Source organism: Thermobia domestica, chromosome 7 (genome assembly GCF_964235325.1).
Source record: "Thermobia domestica chromosome 7, izTheDome1.hap1.1, whole genome shotgun sequence".
Taxonomy (NCBI): Eukaryota; Metazoa; Arthropoda; class Insecta; order Zygentoma; family Lepismatidae; genus Thermobia; species Thermobia domestica.
The window spans coordinates 614,601-632,056 of record NC_137460.1 but is presented as its reverse complement, the minus strand read 5'-3'; the positions used below and the strand labels follow the sequence as shown (position 1 = coordinate 632,056).

General features: G+C 37.6%; 1 protein-coding gene across 3 annotated transcripts in view; it reads left to right on the top strand.

Moving 5' to 3' along the window:
- The first annotated feature begins 4,297 nt into the window (after nt 1-4,297).
- LOC145689825 (LIM homeobox transcription factor 1-beta) overlaps nt 4,298-17,456 on the top strand; it is a 140,151-nt gene continuing 126,992 nt past the window's right edge. For 2 of the 3 annotated variants that reach the window (XM_081764037.1, XM_081764039.1), the window contains exon 1: nt 4,300-4,595. The gene's annotated coding sequence lies outside the window, so the exon portion shown is untranslated. Of the gene's footprint in view, nt 4,596-17,456 lie in introns of all 3 variants that reach the window. The other variant, XM_081764038.1, reaches the window with a different exon arrangement.

The window sequence follows — 17,456 nt, the reverse complement described above, 5'->3', positions numbered from 1 at the left end:
CCAAGATTTTTGAACAAGACTGTATATACATTTACGAAACGAGACGAGAAAGAATTCTTCGAGAATCGAGACAATATTTCTACAAAATTTGAGACGATAAAACCTTTTTTCTTGTCTCGTTCCGTGGGCAACCTACTCAGGGGTGTCATTTAGGGGGGCAGGGAGGGGCAATTGCCCCCCTGCGTTTGAGATTTATATAGATTTTATCAATAGAGTAGTAGAAAGTCACTGAAATACGCGAAATTTTACTTATATCATGGGGTCTTGCCCTCCCCCCAAGTAAAATCTGAAATGACGCTCCTGAACCTACTTTCACACGGTTGTCGATGATGCATTGCACTGCCGACTTTGGTCCTACCAGTTGGGGTGGTCTTTGTGCCCATAATGATCTTTATGAGCAGACGACCCCAGATAATGTCCGGTGTAGGGACCCTCTACCTCTCATTCTCTACATTATTGATGGACCACCGACATATCTCAGCCCATGCGTAGCAATTTTGCAGTACAATGCCCAATTGGAGCTTCATTGCACAGCCATGGGTCAAGTTAGGTAATTGCACCAGAAGCGTTCTTTGGGATTGCAGAGACAGACTGTGATGCAAACATAGGCACGTTTTTAGGTACCGGTATTTTTCGCCCTAGGCCCAAGAAAATTTTGCACTCTCTTCCTTATTTGTTCGCTTTTGCTATTGCTTAAACAAAAATAACACAAAAGACAAAACATTATTGTCTCTCTCTTAAGATCCAAAATAAAAACAAAAGTCACTAAAACTACTCAGTACTAGTGTACAGAGAAAATACAACATATTAATTGTGAATAAGTTTCCAAATACATCTAATCTGTTCACTTTTCAATCCGTTTCCAGTATATATTCCAGTTTCCAGTAGATATATTCAACTAAATTTCTTTGTTGTGGACAGCCTCCTTTCTCTGCATATCATAGTTCAATTCGACTTTTTAATTTGATGCTTCTAGAAATTTGCGCCCTGGGAGAATACGGGCCTGTGTACATATACCGATTCACTCACAAAGCTACAGTCATAATAAGGCCCGACGACCTTCTAACTAGTAGGAGCACGTTCTTTAGGGACTACAGAGAAACATCCTGTGGTGCGAATTGATTCGGATCTCATGAACAATATAAACGTTGTTATTTCTCGTAAAGAAAGGGAGAGAGTACATTTACTTAGTTTTAGGGTGAATACATACCGAAGAGACCTCGCGATCGAGGTCGAGGTTTAGGTCGCGGTCCAGTAGCGTAGCCAGGATGTGTGTTTGGGGGGGGGGCAAGTGCTGTTATAGGGAGGAAACATCAAATTAAATTACAAACAAAAATTACAAATAAAAAATATATAAACATAAAAATATATAAAACATTGCAAACATCAAAGTACCAAAGTACATTGTCAGACCTCTTTGGTGGGGGGGCCCGGTCCCCCCCTTCCCTACGCTACTGTCGCGGTCGCTACCTCGATGTCTAGGTCGCGATGGATGAAGAACGCATGTAGCGAGAAGGTCGCACTCTCGTTCTTCTGTTTGAGGACAAACATTATTGTGACGCGTGTGAAATTATTCCGTCAGTGTATAAAAATCACTTTGAAACCACATTTTGAAATTGAAAGGACCAAACAGTTTATAAATAGGGATGGACGCGAGACGAGATATGAGAAATACCAAACTCTCGTCTCTTCTTTCGCAAAAATATTTAAGTCTCATCTCTTGTCCATCTCTATCAATAAATCAAAGACTTTTACATTTTTTTTCAATTTTCTGTGAAGAAATGCCCTCTTTCAGCATTCAGGCGAGAGATCATTTCCCAGTAAAATTAAAAAAAAAAAAACAAAAAAAAATGTCTTCAGGTTTCGAGGTTGAGGGGGTATTAACTTCAACAAATGAAGTTTCGTCACTGCAATTCCATTATTCGACGTTTCCTCCCTATGGATACTTGCCTGTCTTTACAGGTATTTCTTTACCTTATATGTAGTAACGAATTTAGAATACACCCTTTTTTATTAATCTCGGAATTCGGGAGGGGGGGAGCTTGGAGTTTTAAAGCATAGATATGATTAACAGTAGCTTCTTTTTTTCTTTAGAAATTCCGTAATTTACGGACTTCAGCCCGAAAGCCCTCTCCCTGTAACCGCCACTGCCTTATATAATATCCTATTTCAGTTGCTATTTTTTCTATTCTCTATTTACCGTGCCTATTATGATGTTTCTTATCCCATATTGCTGGAACATTCCTTACTAGTTCTATTTAATGTCTTTCATAATCAAATTTAATAGTGCAGCAAAAGCTCTCAAGCATAGACACACAATCATCTGCAGACGAAATTCTAAACAAATGAAGACTTTATTCCGTGTAGCGCTTCAGGAAGAACCAATGAGAACACGAGCCACAGCGATGCTTCCGCTGAACATTGATGTAAAAACAAACTCGGTCGTTTATAATCGAGACCACTAGTTCACCCTCGCGGTCGACCTATAGGTCACGATGTAGCGTGCATCTTTGGCATGATGCGCTCACGCATTTAAATCCATGTGTTTGTGCCAGTATCGAAGTAGCGACCGGGACTTAAACCTCGACCTCCGTTGCGAGGTCTCTTAGGTATGTCTTTACCCTTAGCCAACTTCCAGATATAACCTCGAAAGCGTATTTATGCTTGAATCATTAACAGTAATTTACAATAAAATCTGCTAAAGATAGTAAAGAATATCTACAGTGTAAAGTAAAGAAGATCAGATTCTACACGTGATTCCAGTATGGCATATAATGAATAGTCACTTCTGTGTATAACCTTTTAGCATTTCTTTGATACTGTGCAGGTTGCATAGAAGCTAGGGAATGTTATAGATTTTAAGTGCTATATGGATAGCCCAAGTTAAAGTCGCCGTTATCCGTTGAGTTGATCCGCAACACTGAAACAAATCTCGACAGTGCTCAACAAGGGTTGCCAGCATTTTCGAAATATATTAGTTTACCGACTGTGTATTGAAGTTGCCGTCGGGAGAAATTGCCTGAAATCATTACTGGGAATAAAACAATAACAATCGAAGAAGAAGGAAGTTGGATAGTTTCAATAGTCGGCATTCGGCTGGTGGGAATGAGGAAAAACCTGTCAGAATGGTTGGGCACCGGGTACGAACCAAGGGCTTCCCTATTGGAAAGCTGGATCTCTAACCAGTACATTGTGTCCTCTCGATAACTTATTTAAAAATAAGTAATTACATAAACCAAAAGGGCGATTGTGAATGAGAATCTTCAAATAAGCTACATTCGGGATTTATGAATCTTCAGAGTTCCCTCGTGGATAAGCGGTTAGCGTATACATCTTTAGCGTGGGACACCTAGGTTCGGTCCCAGCTGGAGCTTATGTTGTAGAATCTCACTTTAAGCTGTAGGTAGGTCCACGTCTCATATAGCCTTGCTGCTGAAAGGGACGCTAAACTCAAACCAAATCAAATATGAATCTTCATTTTGAAGATGAATTTATTTGAATGAGAAGTAACAAAAAAAGAAGAAGAAAGAGAAGAAGTAAAATAATGATTGTTATTATTATATAGAAAGTAGATATATTCAAGTTTAAAAAGTTACGTTATTCTTTTTTCCAGCGCAATCACACTTAAAAAGAAGCTTTAACTTTTAGCGTGCAGCTGCTACGAGTTTTAGTCACTTCAAGTTGTCTCCACTAGCGGAAAATGTGCCAGGTTTAGTTCTGCATGCTGTATGGATCAATCTTATCCTCAGTTCGTGAAGTTACATAAAGTTCTAAGAACGAGAAGAGGAAAAGTCTCCAGACAGTTTTGACGGCCATTTTGACCACCAACTCCGGCAGCAAAAAGTCCTCTAATATTTCATCCCTTCTTCAAAAGAAACCTCCTCGAATAAGGACCTATCAAAAGATGGGGAGATGAATCTGTTTATAAAAGGCCGGAGAGAGAGACAGAGAGCCTCAATACTTAACACAAACCTTGGAAGCGACTTACTTCACGCCAACTCCAAAGGAAATAAAAAAAAAAATAAAATAGAAAGATCAGTCGAAATGGACCGAGAAGAAAGAAGACAAGGATATGGCGAAAGGCGACCGTTAACCGGAGGAAGTGAACTGATGTATGATGTGTCTCCCTTGTACATCTCCGTAGGCCAAAACACGACTGGTCGTTGATTGGCTGAGAGAGAAGCTCCTTGAGGGCGGGGCGTGGAGCTGGCAGCCTCGCCCCCCAACGCGCGGAGGAATACAATACAATCATGGCGCGCGCGGAAACAGCTTCCGAGAAAGTGGCGCGCAACCAGGATGATCCCTCGTCCGTTTCTGTGTTGCTTGCTGCGGGGAGGAGGGGAGGGGGAGAAGTGCATCCGATGATAATGCATGTTGTACGCTGTTGTATGACGGTTGTTTCTCTACGAAAAGACGTCGGCACAATTAGTTGTTTTTACATATTTTCGCAACATGTACGATTAACACACAACATAAATATAAGAATTTATTAAAATTACATATTTCCATTATTCCGATCGATTTATAAAAAAATCGTGTTTCTGTCGCCTGTTTGTTCTACAAGTCGTCAAAATAAACTCCCTGGTGCTTTTCAGGTAAGTCTGTCTCTCCAATATTTCATATATTTTAAACGAAAAAATAAGATCTTTTCCGTAACTAAAACGGAATTTGCATGCTTCCCCAAATTACAAAAAAATAAATATTGTAAAGAAAAATTACAATTTTTTACATCTCTGGCTATATTATGATTGATGCTTTAATAATTTATTTTTATATTATGTTACAAAGATAACATTATTTATTTCCTTTGACTTCTAATAGACCCTATTTATTTTTAAAATTTTAATGAACCAATTTATTGAATTATATATATATATAACTAATGGCATTGCTGAATAATAAAAAAAATGTTAAATACTATTAGAATTGAAGGAATAAGTCTTGGAACATTCATTAACACCATTTCTATAGACTGGATTGAGAAAAGTGCTGAAGAATCAATTGCTTACTATTCCGAGAGAAACCTCATCATAAAATTGTTTCTTGTTAATTCTAAGGATTTTTTATTTCTCCTTAAAAATAAATTTGATAATTTTTATCAAATTAAGCTAATAATTTCATTCATTTTATTTATTTATTTGTTTAGATTTTAACATCCGTTTTTCGGTTGGAAGTCTAAATGATACGTGAACGTACATTTTAACGTGGAGCACGAAACACAAGCGTTTACAGTTGGAATCGAACCCATCGATCCTGTGCCAAAGAAGAAACTCAGACCATTTATCCACGATGAAGCAAGATCATTGAAAGCTGTTGCTTTTGTAATTTGGTTGTGATATTTGAGCAGTAGTTACCATTATAAACTTTACGCTTAAGATTACATAATTTGGGAAACGAAGATCTCCTCCAGTGTCTTTTAGAATCAGCCTTAAAAAACAAAAGAGAAAATTGGAAAAGCATTAAAGTCATATAAATGCCAAACGATTGTTCTGATGAATTTCCTAGAAAATCTTGCCTAGAAAACATTCACTACAAATATGTTTAGTTAATTTATTACTTTTTCTATTAATAATTCATGTAGCACCTTAACTTGAAATGAAGTTTAATATGGAAGTGTAATAATGTAAATATTTTGATACTATTTAACTTCTTGTGAAATGATTTATACGAGCCCGGAAAATGTATGGAAACAGATAAAAGAGTCGCTTCCCAACTCTAAAATAAGACAAAACGTTCTTTGTGCGATTTCTCAAAAATGGTTCAAATTATCTTGAAAGAAGTATACACTCAGAAACAGTTATCTATCTTGGAAGCAATATTAGCAATTCCTACTTTGAAAACTATTAAATGTCTAAATTTAATAGTTAACCTCTCTCAAATCAAGCTCATTAATTATTATGTAAAAATGGTGACATGCCAGATATATTATTAAGACATATATTATTAAGTGCTATTATTATTATTAATGCTGTATCTCGGTTTAGACCGGCTTCAGCTTAATAATCTGAAGGGTGTCTCTGGCAAGTGCAGATTATTTCAAGAGTTCTTCTTCTCCAAAGAACTTCCTGACCATATGACAGGTGCCTAATATTACTGACTTTTGTAGATTTGTTAGGAGACGTTTTGTGTTTATCTGCTCAAGTTGTTTCCCAGTACTTTTAGGGACAATTGCTGTAACTGGGATAATGATTGGTCTTACTGTAACTTTCTGACAGTTCCATAACTTTTTGATTTCGTCAGTTAGGTCTTTATATTTGCTTATTTTCGTACTGAATGTTGTACGTATATTATGAGTCAATGGTATTGCTACATGTATTATTATTATTATTATTATTATTATTATTATTATTATTATTATTATTATTATTATTATTATTATTATTATTATTATTATTATTATTATATTATTTCAAATATTATTTAATATGAACTTGTGTATTTCACACACTTGATGAAAATTCTGTAAAGCCAGTGGTATATAGTATACTATAATATGTATAAAGGTTTGAAATTCGTGTCGAGATTGATTAATCGTTTGGTTTGGAGTTTTAACATCCCTCTTAGCATTGACACTGTATGAGATGTTGTTCTTCGGCTTAACTTAATCCGAGCAAAATGAGCTAATACCGAAAATCGAACCCGGTTCGTACGATAACCATATATCCACAACAGGCACGTAGCCAAGGGGTGGGTCCGGGGGGTCCGGACCCCCCCCCCCTTCGGATCCAGAAATGAAAAATATTAAGGAAGGATAAAACAAAAAGAAACGAGAAAAAGTTGAATCAACGTCAAAAATATAAAGTACACCAAGCGTTGGGTTACTCTTTCTTATGAGGAGCTTTGTGTGGCGGAAACGGGGGAGGAGGGTCAAGTTAAAAATGGATATTATTCTGACGAAGCATTCCGAATTCCGTCTAGCTCCATGCTAATCCTATGGACAACAAATGACGATCGATAAACCGGTTCGATTAGATAGACTCTCAGGTAGAACTTAAGAAATGCTCAGAATCACCAATAATATGAGCCATTTTGAATTTCGCGGCAACACTAATCGTTTTTATAGGATGTCTTTACCCCCGAAAGAGATCTCGTTGCTATCCTTGACGGCATTAAACGAAGATAAGAAAAAGAAGAAGAAAGAAGACAGTAAAACCGAGTTCAAATTACCTCGGAAGACTATCGTTTTCAATACTTTTTTTTATGTTCTTTTACTCAAGATTTCTTCATATTTTTTTTTAATTAAAATAATTACTTACATATCCTCATTTTATTGTCGGAACAAACCAATATGGGTATGTTGCCAGTAAAATAGTTTAGATTGATTGATCTCCTGGTGTGTAGCCAAATTGTTTCATGTCACGTCCCCCCCCCATTACAAAATCCTTGCTAAACCAACGAATATATGTTGCTACTAAAATAGCTTAGAATGATCGAGCCCCTGGTATGACAACCACAGTATTTCGTCACGGACCCCCCCTATTGCGAAATCCTGGCTACGTGCCTGATCCACAAGGTAGCTTTATGTTGACAAAAGCTGGTGACACCTATTTGCGACATAATAACCGAAATTATTTGTGTAAAACAAACTAACATTAGCGTCTCTGTAGCAGTTTATGATTTGTAAATTCAAGTCTTAAGAGCATATCAGTCCCAGACCCATTTTTTCCCCTAATAGCTCCAAGAATAAAAGAATAATATTATAATTTCTTTGTATTGAGTAATTTTCTAGAAAACATAAAAAAAATATTAATTAGTAAACTAACCATAGTTTTTGAGATGGTCTTCGTTCTTGCTTACTTCGTGATCTAAACCGATGAAATCATAATTGAATTGAAGACTTATTATTCAGAATGAGAAACATATCAACAACACAACTTATTGTTGATCAACAACACAAGGAGACCCGTAAAATCAGGTTTAGAAAGTTTATGCACCATATTGCTCTTCTGACAAAATTTAAACTGGGACACACATGGTTTCTGAAGTTACCAATAAAATTCTTATCGACAGTCATTATTACGAGGGTCGGCATTAGTGGTTAACTTCTTACTTCGAAATCAGGAGAGTTTTGGGTTTCATTCCTTCGTAGTAATTTCAAATTTTATTGTATTGCTCTTGGTTATTTTATTGTATTTAATTGAAGGGTACACAACATACGTTTTTTCTGGCTGGGGGATCTAGTTGTGTAAGAAATCAGACTGGCGATTGCAAACCTTGTTTGTCGTGGGTTCGATTTCTGATCACGGCATAGATCTTTACTATTTACTGTCCTTGTAAAACTAAAAAAAAATACTATAGTCTACTACTATCTACCAAGAATCCTACTGTATTACAGAATCCTAGGAGACTGTGCTTGCATACTTAACAATTTCCTTGGGGCCGCGGTGACTCAATGGTAGGGTACTTACTTTTAGCGCGTCAGAGTCCTTGGTGCGATACTAGATCCCACCAAGTGAATTTTGTAATGTGTGTAGGTTTTCTCGGTGTTCTTCCGTTTCCTTCCGCTTTCATCATTCCAATATTATCATCTATCTCATCATCATCGCCTTTCTTAACCTCGATCCATAATCGTGGGACATTGAGCTATAATAATAAACTGAAAAAAAATCCGTTATCCGGACAGCGCTATATTGTACAAATATACGGGATCCGTATGTTTACGACGGAAATATGTACGAAGCATACGCTATAAATATACTAGATACGTACTGGATTTCAGACGCTTAAATGTTATAACATGCCGCTGCAGGATCTCTGATATCTAACAGTCTACCGTATATTACATACGTATACGTATGTTATATACTTCAGCTATATGTTATAGATATACGTCCATTTGTATGTGAGATCCTGATCGTCTATATAGTTCTTTCTTTCGTACGGAAAGTATGTTTATTCGGAAGACTTATACAAAAAGTACGCATAAAATATACGTTTTCAGTTATACGTTTGCTGCAAGATGTTAAATATAGTTGTACGTTAAGATTCTTCATCCCGGCGAAATTAAAATACCGCTAATTTTGCAGTAATTATGTGATATCTTCAAATAGATAAAATATAATCGAAATGTGGAACAAGAGCTCGCTAGACAATATTATTTTTCCTGAGATACCGTTATCACGACTCACTTATCTGCTTTCGATTTCGAGACATTTTGAAAATCAGCATTTATTTTCGCGTTTCTAAACGGCTGAAAACGGAAAGCCACTAGGTGACTTGTGATAACGGTACCTCACGCAAAATAATATTGTCTAGGGCGCTCTTGTTCCATATTTCAATTATCTTGTATCTATTTGAAGATATCACATAATTACTGTAAAATTAGCGGTATTTTAATTTCGCCGGAATGAAGACTCTTTAAGTCCAAAAACTACAGGATTCACCCATATAACCTACGTTGTTTACTATGCCACATGAGTTTTTCTCTGTGTAATAATAATAATAATAATAATAATAATAATAATAATAATAATAATAATAATAATAATAATAATAATAATAATAATAATAATAATAATAATAATAATAATAATTTTCTTCTGGCCTCGCTTAGCTTTCTCGAATATAGGCCTACCAATATCTTTGTTATGCTCTTCAATGAAGTACAAATTGTCCAAATTGGAGGAAGCTGAAAGTATTAAATTCCAGATTACTTTCTTTGAGCCGCCAATAAACTTTAATTCATGTTTCAAAATAAAGAAATTTTAATGAAAATGCTGACTTTGGCATCTCCATCTCAAGCCGTGATTACATTAAATCAATGCTTTTTACATCATTGTCTTTACTAGTGTTGCTCACGAGAAAACATATTTCTCTTCTTGTATCGAAATTAAAACGGGGGTCGAAACCAGAAGTACACTCATGTCCAAAATGATTGTCGCATATCTATAACTGTCTTCTTGTAAGAATATAATTTAATAAAGATTTTGCAGAGTACTTTTAATACTGATACTATGTATATAGTCGGGAAATGTATATTTGTGTATAAATTTCATAGGAAAATAATTATAAGTACGAAAATTAGAATGAATAAAACAAAATGTTGCTAAATGGAAAGACAGTTTTATTTTCGTTTTATTGTTCTTATTTACAGCTCTTTTGACATGAAATTTGCCACATACACGTCTTTGCCGATTATACAGGTACTAACATTATTAAAAATATCGGACGAATTCGTTATCAAATTATATTCCTACAATAACATATTTATAGACATGGGACAATAATTTTGGACATGACTATACATTTATTCCTGTGAGCAACACTATTTCACTCAAGTCTTAGATCTCAAACAATGTTTTACTGTTGTATGATTCTTAATACAGGGTGTCTATCAGTCATGAAAGTCACGAAAGTCATGAAAAAGTCACGAAATCAGAAAACGGTCATGAAAGTCAAGAAAATGTCACGAAATTTAGCTTTTGGGTCACGATTTTTTTAAATCTGTACAGACTGAAAATATTTGTTCTATAAAATGTCAAAATTCACTACCAAAAATGTCTATGGTCGGCTTTAGACGTTACCAAACAGCAAGCAAAGCACGCTTCTAACGCATGCATGAAAATTTGTCCTAATTCACACCCAAGTTCACTCTGGAGAATATTACGAAATTTTATGGTTTAGTAAAGAAAAGATCACAAAAAAGTCATGGAATTTCACTTTGGAATTTTAGTAGACACCCTGTAATATGAACACTATAAATTGATAAAGTGATTCTACAAACACAATTAAGAGCATTTATCAACGTTTAAACATAAACAAGTAATTACACAACATACTCCAACAATTAATATAGTTTGAATGTTGTTATATTACACTTTTTATGGCGCAGAAGGATTCTAATAACTTCTAAATTAAGAAAAAAGTTAGGGCTTAAAATTTGTGTACAAATTCACAAAACGAGACGTCAGTTAAGTATTTCGAGTAGGGATGCGCACGAGACAAGATTTGTGGCTGTCTCGCCTCGAAAATGTGCTGTAAAAGTGATGTCTCGACTCGAAAAATGTATATTACTCTATTGGAAGAGCCGTGTCTCGACTCGAATTTTGTCAGGAAAATTCTGTCTCGACTCGTCTCGTGCGCATCCCTAATCTCGAGAATCGAGACGAAACAAGAAAACCTTCTTCAAAAATCGAGACAACACGTGACTTTTTACTAAACTTATTTGGTGAAATCTTCCAATACGCCTAGTACCGGTATTCTTGAAAATAAGAATCTTCGGCATCGACTCTCCGGGCCCAAAGATTTTCCTACTTTTTGTATGCGTCTCGGAAGTCTTTTTCAGGAAACACGAAAGGCATCTTCGTCGCGGCCCTTTGGACGTATTCCATGCTGTCCTTTCAATGCGCTTTTCGTCCTCAGATATAAGAAGAAGAAACATGGAGGAAGGTTGGGGTTGTATGATGGCTGGGGAAAGTGGTTATGAATTTTTCGGTCAAAACCTTCCTGACAGCGAACACATTTTCAAATGTTCAGTTACAATTTTATAAACCTGCGTTTTCGGAATCCATAACTCTTCTGCAATCATACCGATGTCGATCACACACACACACGCAATTAATATTAACGTCCGTAACCGCCGCCTACGTACCTCGTCTGGACATCTTCCCGGCATTTGTAAAGGCTTTTTTGTCATTTGAACACTCGCAATCTACACAGTACATCATTGCCAGATGTTGTCTTGATCATGTGCAATGTCTCAGTTTAACCCAAAACTTCACCTCGTAGGCCTAGTGCTGCTTCAAAGATCGTTTCAGCGAAGAAACAAGGGTACACTGTGTAACTTGTCCACTCACTTCGACTGTTTGCAGCAAGGTGAACTCTATCGCGTCGTAAAGCTGAACTTTTCCCCACCTTTTTCGGTTTAATGATCAAGTGCACGTGCGCGAAACGTCACGTTTTTGTCTCCTTACTTTCAGGACATACTTTCTGTGCATATCAGGGGTAAAAGTGGATCTAGTCACCCAAAAAACTGAGGGGGGGCCTAGATCTCCCCAGGTCCTAGCCTAGATCCGCCACTAACGAACATGCTGTTTTCTGGAATCGATTTAGCTTTACCACAATAGATCCTGTCTCCTCCATTAAATTTCTATTCAAATTGCAAGTGGTAGAAATTAACCCCTTCCGGTTTCGTTATTTCTCATAGAACATAAACATTAATAGACAACGAGAACCGGTTTTCCTAAATTGATTCTGGGTCTTAAGAGTAAATTCCATTTCCACCTTTATGTTTCTACTGAAACCGGAAGTGGTTGAAATTTACTACTACTTCCGGTTGTCATATTGATCTGCGTAGAGAGAAAACTGTAAGAGATGCTGAGTGATATGGATTCAGCGTCTGAGGAACGTGGTCTATGTTTGATCTCATCCTTCTATTCAACCAGAAATTGTAGCTGTATTAGACCTACTTCAGGATTAGGATTAGGAATTAGATTTCTAGACTTTCGGCATCTATGGCCAGTTAGCTAGTCACGTGAGGGATGACGTCTCTCGGAGGTCACATTATCCGAGGAAAGGGAAGGAAGGAAGCGACCTGTTACTATTATATTAGGTACCATCCCGGCATTTGCCTGGTGTGAATGAGGAAAACCTTATGGCTTGAAAATGCTTTTACACTTTTACTACCGAGTGTCCCCACAGAGAATCGAATCCGGGACCGCTTGCATGTCAGTGTAAGTATTGGATTCGTAGAGTTTGGAAGTCTATCGTAGTTTCAGACTCATTTGTTTCTATTTTTTAACTATGCTAAAATCTTTTTATATAAATGCTGAACCCGAAAGACAGGTTTCTCCTCTGCCTTTATCATTCTACTAGTTGAAATGCGTGTTCTTCGTGCGACAAGGATAGTTCTACGGAAAATATTTGAATTCCTCCTCCCCTTAAAATTACAAGGGTACAGTGGTTAGATAATATGTCACGTAAATGAAAGATTGGAAATTAGATTTTATATTTTATTACAAAATAGGTGATGATGAAAAGATGAATGAATGAGATGAAAGATCCGGAGTTCTAAAAGGGGATAATTTAAATTTCTAACTAGACCGGTCTACACATTGACCTGAAGGGTCTCGGTTTATGACCGGGTGTCTCGTTAGCTGAAAGCTAACCAAATTGAGACAAATGAATTAAAACATGCCCATGCAAGGCTATGTGTGGGAATAGAATATTAGCTTCCTTTTTCCTCAAATGAACCTCTTTGAGAAACAAATCAAAATATGATTTTGCTTACTCATGTATCTCTCGGCTGGATGCTGTCCAATGAACTGGGCTAACTGTTGACACTGTTGTTATTGGAACTCATACGACGCACTAGGCACTTGTACTCGGTTGTCGAGGTCCTTGGTTCAAACCCGCCGGGAAACTTTTACTCTTCTTCTTCTTTTGTGGCGTCGCCTCGTAGACTCGCTGGGCCTCGCTACTCGTCTTGGAACCTTCTGGTCCAGGGTTCGAACTTGGCTGGCGGCTGTCCTCGTCGTCAACCTCGGCGGAGCTGGACTGGGTCTGTGAAGTCCTTCCTGGAGGTCGTCTCAGGCAGGGAGGTTTCTGGACGCTTGGACGTAGGCCGGATCAGCTACTTGGACCTCTGGTGCTAGATGCTACATCACCGAAGTATTGGCGTCGCGTCCTTTCTTTCGGCGCACAGAGCGACGGCGTTGACATTCTATTCACTCGTGTTGAATTGGACAAGTAAACTTTCTAAAATTGAGCTTATATATGGATAAGCATCCTAGTTTACTCATATGGGTTTTTATTTTAAGTCGGCGAAAGTGTGTTACCGTGACATCCGTGTCCCTATTTCCGGAATAACAGTCTATTCTGGAATCGCAAAGGATGCTCACAGTTCCAAACAAGAAATGTTAATTTCTTAATAATAAAAGGTGTTTTTAAAATAAACTTATAATTTTGCCCATTCTGGCTGCATGTTCGCTACAAAATACTCATTTAAGTGAAAGTCTAAAGATAAAAAGTCAGGTTAAAATAAGTGCTAACTATGATCTACAACTCATTTTTATTGAGCTGCGGTGGCTCAGTGGTAGAGCGTTCACTTCTCATGTGTGGAACTCCTGGTTCGATCCCAGCTCGCGCCAAGTAAGCTTTGTGGTGTACAAACAGTGTATGGGTGGGTTTCTCGGGGTTCTCCTGTTTTATCTCACTTTATTCATCCCACCATTGCATTCATTTCTCATCGTCACCGTCTCCTTTAGCCTAGCCGACATATAGAAATACATGTGACGTAAAACTCAAAGGTTTCATTGCATAAACGGTTCAATTGGTTTCTCATTTTCGGTACTTTCCTTAAGATCGAAGTTTACGAAACGCTGGGAGACGTATTCAATTATTTTTTATGAGAGGTTTTTATTCCGAGTTTTATCTTTGTAATGTGAATGGTTCGTGAGATACTATGCCTATACTTTTGCAAGAAATTTATTTTTAACTCCCTCTTGGACATTTAGGATAAACATTTTAATCGAATTCATATTGTAAACGCACTTTCAGGTAGGTACTATCTTCAAAAGATCATTTTAAAGGTTTAAACCGTTTTTTTTTTCGTGATAGAATCAGAAACAAACTGACTTCCATCTTGATTAATATGACTGCAACCGGAAGTAACTTTATTCTTTTCTTGAAATCGGAAGTAGTAGAGTCAGCAGCGTACGTAGGAATTTATTTCGGGAGGGGTCCAAACTTAATATGAGGGTATTGTATATTAAAATTCCTCAAATTGCCCCTACAATTAGGCTATATTTACACAGAAGTCAAAATTTCAGGGGAGTCCAGACCCCCAGGACCTAATCCCTGCGTACGTCCCTGAGTAGAGCCACCTAATATTATGCCCTTTAGAGTCGTGGTTATTATTGAAAGTAAATTATTATGAATGAATCAGTGAAATAAAAATGTTGAAGGAAACGGGAGAACCTTGAAGATACTCACAAACACAATGATGTTCAGCACAAACTTACATGATCAATTGGGATCGAGCTAGGAACCCTTCGCACTAGAGGCGAGTGCCTTCCACTGAGCCAGATGTCCCCGTACTACTTCTCAGTTCAATATTATATGCAGGGGCGGACCAAAGGGCTGGCAACCTGGGCGACTGCCCGGGACACTAGAGTCAGAGGGGCTCAAAAAGTAAATTTTATAATGTGTTTTCTACTGACTTTTTGGGTTTATATTCTTGTAAAGTAGCGGCAATTATAAAATCTTTTTCCATTTCACCATGCAAGAAGAGAGTTTCATAGTACTAAGGGGACTGTATCGACAAATGGAAACATTGCATGTAGAATAAAGAGTGGAGGTGGAGTAAGAATTGTTTGTTTGTTTGCTTGAGTTTACTGACTGATTATAGTGGAATCCGAACCACTTTTATCGTTCAACAGTAACCTACCGGGAATTGGAATTGGACCACAGGAGGCAGGCGTGCTAGCCAATAAACCAAACTGTCAGGGGGGGGGGAGTTGGTATTGTTTATAGTGGGCCATATTCTTTGTGAAGTTTTCTTAGGTAATTAATGTCTTTTGAAATGTGGGTTTAAAATATTAAAAACACTATGATAAAATGTAAAATATAGGCTAGTACTAGGGGGGAGGGCGCCAAAAAGTCACTTTGACCGGGTGAAAATTTGGCCTGGTCGGCCCCTGATTATATGTCTGTATTGTGAAAGTGAATCGTAATTCGCGAAATGAAACTCAATTGTTTAAAAGTTACTGTGAAAGGTGTATAAGTTTTTCAATTTATTATTTGATATTGCTTCGTCCTATTTTAAAACGCCTCCGGAATGACAGATATTTCATCGTATTCAGTCGGGAAGATCGTTGCAAAAGAAAGAGGAAGAGAGATGGATATTAACAGAATTGAGGTCGTATGAGCTTTATGAGAACATTCGCGAACATCAGCAAATCTTATGACTTCGTCTTGGTTGGAATCGCGAAACAGTTGCCATCGAATGGAGCCTTTCGAAATGTTAAGTGTCCTATAAAAATGAAACAATGTTTCCGGTGAAAGGAGGAAACACACATAAATAAAGGAGATTTTAAAAGCATAGATGACCGTCACATACCCTCGGAGATAGTAAAACTTGTGTTTTAACTTCACGCACTAAGAAGTGAGCATTCGCTGGGGACGAAGATAAAATGCTTTATGAAATGGGATTATTTGACAGTGTTTGTCGCTGTAAAATGGTGCAAAGACTAGCCTCTGTACATTATATAGTCTTGCGAACGAACTGAATATCAATTGAAACTGTTAACACAAGTTCTACGGTTACGACGTCATTAATTCCCCCTGTTACTGTACATGTTTAGTTTTTTTATATCTGTAAAGCCTATTTCTTTTCGCATATCTGTTTGATATTTGTCTACAATAACATTAAAATAAAACAAAATGATAGAGTTCACTTGTCGTTAACTGTTATAGGCCTTTTTCATATTCAATGACCAGCCAAAACATTATGACCATTCGGTATGTTTTGGTGCAAGAGTCACAGACACATAAGAACCGTTCGTCTGATGTTGACAAGGATCTCACTCGATCAGACAGTGTAGTGCTTGTTCGTAGAATGGAGAAAGCTGGCAACATATCTGAGAGGGACTAGATTGTGATGGCCACACGACTGGGAACAAGCATCTCGGAAGTAGCTCAACCATTGTTAAAGTCCTTCCAACCATTGCGAGCTACCATTGTTAAAGTCCTTCAAATTTGGGAAAATAATGGTGACATCAGCACCAACCCACAAGACATGGGGTGGTCACACTCCATTAAGGATGTCGGAAGTCGTAAACTGTCGAAGTTGGTATAATAGGATAGGGCCCAATCTTTGGTACAATTAACAGCAGACTTAACAGACTTGTCTGAGCACATGGTCCATCGTTCAATGTTAGATATGGGCGACATATTGCACGTGTACCAATATTAACTCCACAGTATCATCGATAACTACTAGAATAGGTATGTGCTCATCGTAATTGAACAACACAGCAATGTCAGGTCGTTGCATGATCCGAACAGTCACGACACGGCATCCATCAAATCGATGGCCGAGTCAGAACTCGTCGTCTTGCAGGGAAACAGCTGCTCGAGTCGTACACAATAGGATAACGACAGGGCAACGGTAGCTCCATTATAATTTGGGGAATTTTGATATGGTCATCCATGGGCCAATAGTGCGTGTGGAGGGCACAATGATGGTTCCTAGCTATAAGCAGTCATTACTGAATAGGTTCACTCATTCATGTCGGCCATATTGAAGCTGACGACGGAATTTTTCAGCAGAACTATGATCCTTTTCACAAGCTCAACGTTAAGCTGTATTAATTCGAAGTGTATGTGGTGAATTCACACGATGTTAACGCAATCGAACAGTTTTGGGATGCTATTAAACGTCAGATCTGAACTCGTGCAAATGTGGAGCGCCATGTCTCGAGGCACCTACCAAAGTCTGATTGTTTCCATGTGAAAGC